We start from the raw sequence: 6,000 nt of genomic DNA, 5'->3' as shown, positions 1-6,000 counted from the left end.
CTAAGTTCGGACTGGCACCCAGGCTACACAACCCTGTCCTCTCTGACCACTTTCTAATAACCTTCAGGATTACTTTAACAGAGTTCTCCTCCCCCAAAAGAAGGTTCAATTTTAGTAGATCTTTATCAGATAGTGCAGTTATAAATTTTAAAGAATCTGCTTCACTTTCTCTCTCCTCTGTGTCACTGAGCAGTGCTGCAGAGTGCAAAAGCTTAGCTTATTCCCCTTCACAGGTTGATGATTTTGTTGATGGGGTTGCTAGTTCTCTGCGTATTGCCTTAGACAACGCAGCTCCTTTGAAAATGAAAACCGTTAAAAATAGAAAGCTTGCTCCTTGGTTTAATGCAGAGCTGCGTACTTTGAAGCAAAATGCTAGGAAACTGGAGAGAAAATATCGCTCCACAGGCCTGCGAGAGTCCTTCCTAGTTTGGAAAAATGGTTTACTGCTGTATAAGAGGACCCTTTGTAAAGCAAGAGCAGCATACTTCTCCTTATTAATAGAGGAGAATAAGAATAATCCTAGATTTCTTTTTAATACAGTTGCCAAACTCACCCAGAGCCATAGCTCTGTTGAACCGTCCATTCCACCTGCTCTTAGCAGCAATGATTTTATGGGATTCTTTATAAATAAGATTGATCTTATTAAAAATAAGATCATAAGCACTCCTCTATCCGAGATTGTACCTGAGGTAGTCATGGAATCTGAACCGGGTTTAGACTGCTTTGATCCAGTTGAACTCTCTGAATTAGCAAAATTATTGTCTTCATCTAAGCCTTCAACTTGTATGTTAGATCCAGTTCCAACCAGGTTATTTAAGGAGGTATTCCCTTTGATCTCCTCCTCCATTTTAGATGTGATTAATCTATCTCTGTTACAGGGATATGTACCTAAAGCTTTTAAGGTTGCTGTAATTAAACCTCTGCTTAAGAAACCATCTCTTGACCCAGATGACTTGGTCAATTATAGACCTATATCCAATCTTCCTTTCTTATCCAAAATTCTTGAGAAAGTAGTTGCCAAACAAGTTTGCGATCACTTCCACCATAATGAACTTTTTGAAGAGTTTCAGTCTGGCTTTAGAGCTCATCATAGCACTGCAACAGCTCTGGTGAAAGTCACTAATGATATTCTCATGGCCTCAGATAATGGACTTGTATCTGTGCTCGTCCTGTTGGATCTTAGTGCTGCATTTGATACAGTTGACCATAATATTCTTTTAGAAAGACTTGAATATTTTGTTGGAATTAAAGGAACAGCACTAGACTGGTTTAAATCTTATCTATCTGATCGAATTCAGTTTGTTCATGTTAATGATAGATCTTCAACACGCTCAAAGGTTACCTGTGGAGTACCACAGGGATCAGTGCTAGGACCAATTCTCTTTACTTTATACATGCTCCCAATTGGTAGAATTATTAGACAGCATGGGATTAATTTCCACTGTTATGCTGATGATACCCAGCTATATCTATCTATAAATCCAGATGAAGCTTTGGACCTTTGGACCAGAGTCTCTGAAAAAGAAACTGATTAGCCAGTCACTTCATTTGGATGGGATTAAACTGATTTCAGATAATAAAGTAAAAAATCTTGGTGTTATTTTTGATCAGGACCTGTCATTTAAATCCCATATCAAAGAGGTTTCTAGAATTTCCTTCTTTCATCTGAGGAACATTGCAAAAATTAGAAATATCCTGTCCAGGGGTGATGCTGAGAAACTAGTCCATGCATTTGTTACTTCAAGGCTGGACTATTGTAATTCTTTACTATCAGGAAGTCCACAAACTGTAGTTAAAAGCCTTCCAAATGCTCCAAAATGCTGCAGCCAGAGTTCTAATGAAAATTAAAAAGAGAGATCATATCTCGCCTATCCTGGCTTCTCTTCATTGGCTTCCTGTTAAATCAAGAATAGAATTTAAAATCCTCCTTCTCACATATAAAGCCTTAAATGGCCAAGCTCCATCTTATATCAGAGATCTGATTGTTCCTTATGTTCCTAACAGAGCACTTCGCTCTCAATCTGCAGGTTTACTAGTGGTTCCTAGAATTTCTAAAAGTAGAATGGGAGGAAGATCTTTTAGTTATCAGGCTCCTCTCCTGTGGAACCAACTACCAGTTTTAGTCCGTGAGGCAGACACCCTGTCTACTTTTAAGGCTAGGCTTAAAACTTTCCTTTTTGATAAAGCTTATAGTTAGGGTGGCTCAGGTTATCCTGAGCTATCTCTATAGTTATGCTGCTATAGGCTTAGACTTTTGGAGGACATAGGGACCCCCATTTCATCATTCTGCTTCATTCTCTCTCTGTTCTCCTATTCTGCAGAATCTGTTAGTTCAATCTCTAACCTTCTGCTCTCTCTGCTTTTCCTCAGAGTAGCTTTGCCTCGTCTGTTCCTGTTTGGCTGTGACGTCATCCTGGAAAGAAACATCAGCTGTGCTGCTTCTATCAACACCCTTGTTTATAGATGTTGGAGATCGGCCTGTTTTCCAGTGTGGTCCTGTTTCTCTGACCGTGACTGAGTGGATGTGCTCTCTTCGTCCTCTGGCATGGGAGCTGCCTTGGAGCTCGTCTGCCTGGCTGTGTGTTTCCTGGACGGGGCCGCCTTTTACAGCTGCTTTTTGTATCTCTGCTTCTGTCTCCTTGAACCCCAGTCGGCCTCGGCAGATGGCCGCTCACACTGAGCCTGGTTCTGCTGGAGGTTTCTTCCTGTTAAAAGGGAGTTTTTCCTCTCCACTGTCGCTACAAGCATGCTTAGTGTGGGGGATTGTATTTGAGTCAATGAGTCAATGCAATCAACTGGTTTTCCTTAGATAGAAAACTTTGTATCAATTTGACTGTATGATCTGGTTGAACTGTAAAGCGCCTTGAGATGACATGTGTTGTGAATTTGGCGCTATATAAATAAACTGAATTGAAATTTAATTGAACATCCACAGATAAGACAGGCAATTTTGGTTCCATTATGGACCTGGAAACATGGGAACCTGGACAGCACCAACCTCTGATTCATCTTCATGCACATCATGTGCTGCGGGGGAAGGTGGCGCTTCAGGTTCAGGTTTATCATTCACAGCATTTACTAGAAGCTGAAGTTGTTGAAATTGGTGCTCTATCTCCTTGAGACTACCAAAAGAGATTTAACAAACCTGCCAGTTCCTCCAGACTGTTCACGGGCTTTGCCACTGCCATAGCCTCTAGATCAGATTAAGCTCCAGCTCCTTCAGGCTCTTCCTCTTGGTTTGCTTTTTTTTTCCACCTCTAGTTTTCTTCGCAAAGTAGCATGGAGATCCCACTTCTGGCAGCAACTGTAAGCAGGCAACCTCTCTGCTGGATTGCCAGTGAGAACGTTAAATTGTCAGGCAAAGTGAAGTGGAAGAATCAGCAGGTTTATTCAACTTCACAGCATTCAGCTTCCATCAAACACACAATCTCTGTCTTAAATAGACACTGCTGATGAAATTTAACTCATCCTCACTTCCATCTTAAAACACACATTTAAATCAAATATCTACACGCACATTCAAGGTTATGTTTTATGAACATTTTCTAATTTCATTTTACACCCAAACACCATAGAAATCCACAAACTATGTGTACAACTCCCTAGATTTTTCATGGAAGAATCTGTCCAAACACCCTGGAGAGAAAACAGAAAAGACAGGTAAGTCACTTTCCTAGCACCACAACACTTCTTTTGCAGTCACTTCCAACAGATTTTACACAAACATTTGCTAAAGTTTTTAAACAGTGTTAGAAATATTTTCTTTATACTCTTACATTGTTTGTGTTTCATGGGTTGTGTACTAATGAACTATTATGATGTATAATGTGTGATTCATCGTTTATTAACTCTTGCTAAAGATTGTTCCAGATAAAGGTCATGCAACGACGTGTTGTGAAAGAGGCCTGAACATCCTCTATCACATGTTGGGTTGTAAAGAGGCCTGAACATCCACTATCACATGTTTCTTCTAAACATGTGTTCTTGGAACAATTCAACTTTCAAACAACCACATGCTTTGTTTTAACATATGTGCTGAGGTTTAAAGTAAGATCATTTTGTTTCCCTTCCCCTTAGTAAAACCTCAGCTTGTGTAATTAGGGACATTCCCTGACTTCAATAAATAGCGAGGAGAAAGCTGAAGACCGGCCGAGTCGGGTGGAGATCTGTACTGTGCGGTCCCTTCCTACTCTCCTCGCGAGTAAAACTAAATTAATTGTCTCTGTGCCTTCTTTCGTTCCCTGTATGATGTGATGTTTTAGGTGCTTAGACCTGACAAACAGTAACCCTTGCTTGCTCTAAACATCAATCGGTCTTTGTCAGTCACGTGACTGACACGCCCCCTAGCGCCATTTTTGTGGTGAGCGGAAGAAAAACAAAACAGCAGAAAACAAGAGGAGAGCGCTGCAAGCCAGCAGCGAGGATTATCAGTTAAATGGAAAAGAACAAGAAAACTGAATGGATACACTACCCAGACAAACTTTCTAAAGCTGCTAGGCAATGATATTATATATTATTATTACAGTGACAAGGCAGATGTTGTGGGCAGTTGCACAGATAGCTGCAGTTATTAGAGTAGTTTGTGCTGCTCATCAGACTGAACGAAAAAACTTGTCATAATTTTTGCACATTGATAAGTTGCACACTGTATTTGCTGTTCACTGGCCTGTTTTCACTGGGATCTGCAGTCTTCTTCACAGATATCACCTGTTAGGTAATATCTCTACGGAAGACCACAGACCACAGTGAAAACAAGTCCAGGGAAAATGAAAATCTTCTAATTTAATCTAAAGAGCAATCTGCTATATACGAGGGAGGAAGACAAAGTAAAACATTTGAAGCTTTGCACTGTTCTGCATTATTTATGTATTTGAGATTTTGTATTGCATTTTCATAAATTCTCTGCTTGATTGAAAAGATAATAACGCTTGTTTCAAATTTCAAACTCCACTCTTTATTGTACACACATTTTTACAACTTCAGAAACATTGTTAATATTTGAAGTGATGGTGAAACTTATATTTGTTTTGCTGTTATTTTTCAAAAGTAACTTTAAAAAAAGCAAAATTCTATTTGTGTGAAAAGAAGAATAAAAAAAGAAGAAGAAAGTTGAAACAGTACTTGGCATTCATTTATTAGGTGGTTTCTCTGTGAAAATTTCAAAACAGTCAATAATCACTGTGACTCTATGTCCAAAGGCCTCCAAAAACTGATGAGGCATAATTTTGTGCAAGGTGTCTATCTGGCCACACAATTGCACGCTTTAGATTTGCATATAAAACTGACACGCTTTCATTGAATGTTCTGTACACTGTCTTTGGTGAAACACGGAAGAGATAAGCAAGGTGTTGTGAGGGCAGATCCAATCTCAGACGCATGAAGGTTAACAGAAGCATTTGAAATGGACTGAGAATTTTATTTTGAGCAGACATGAGAGGCAGCAGAAAATTAAACAAAGCCATAAAGGTTGCCAAGTTTGGTAGACCCGTATAGTACTTGACTTTTTCATTAGTGTCTCAAAAGAAGCAATCAGAGATCCGCAGCTCATCAAGTTCACGCCGCAGCTCTCTGTTTTCTTCCAAAAGATGGTTCATCTCTGCACACCTGAGCACACACAGGTTACATTCTGTCTGTCCTTCCTGACGACCACCTTCTGTGTGATCCTTGGTGTTTGGCCGGCCAACGTTTTCAGCAGCCTTCTGCGTGTCAGTCTGTTGCTGGTTAGGGTTCTCTGTCGCCTCATGTGTAACTTCATCCTGTCGCTGAAGGATTTCATCAGCCTGATGGAGCCCCGTTTCAGTTGCTTGCAGGGCATTCTTTTTCAGCTGTTCCCGATAACCATGTCTTAAAGAGCGGTCTGTGTCTGTTGGTTTGATATCAGTGTGGCCCAGATGCAGGGATGGAGCCCAGTCTGGGTCAGTCTCCATCATCTCATATGCGGGTTGACCTGCAAAGTAGATGAAAGGTTGAGTGTTTTACACATCTATTCAAAACACTATA

This window comes from Cyprinodon tularosa, unplaced genomic scaffold (assembly GCF_016077235.1).
Source record: "Cyprinodon tularosa strain WSP-4 unplaced genomic scaffold, ASM1607723v1 ctg931, whole genome shotgun sequence".
Classification (NCBI taxonomy): Eukaryota; Metazoa; Chordata; class Actinopteri; order Cyprinodontiformes; family Cyprinodontidae; genus Cyprinodon; species Cyprinodon tularosa.
Note: the sequence above shows the minus strand (reverse complement) of the source record.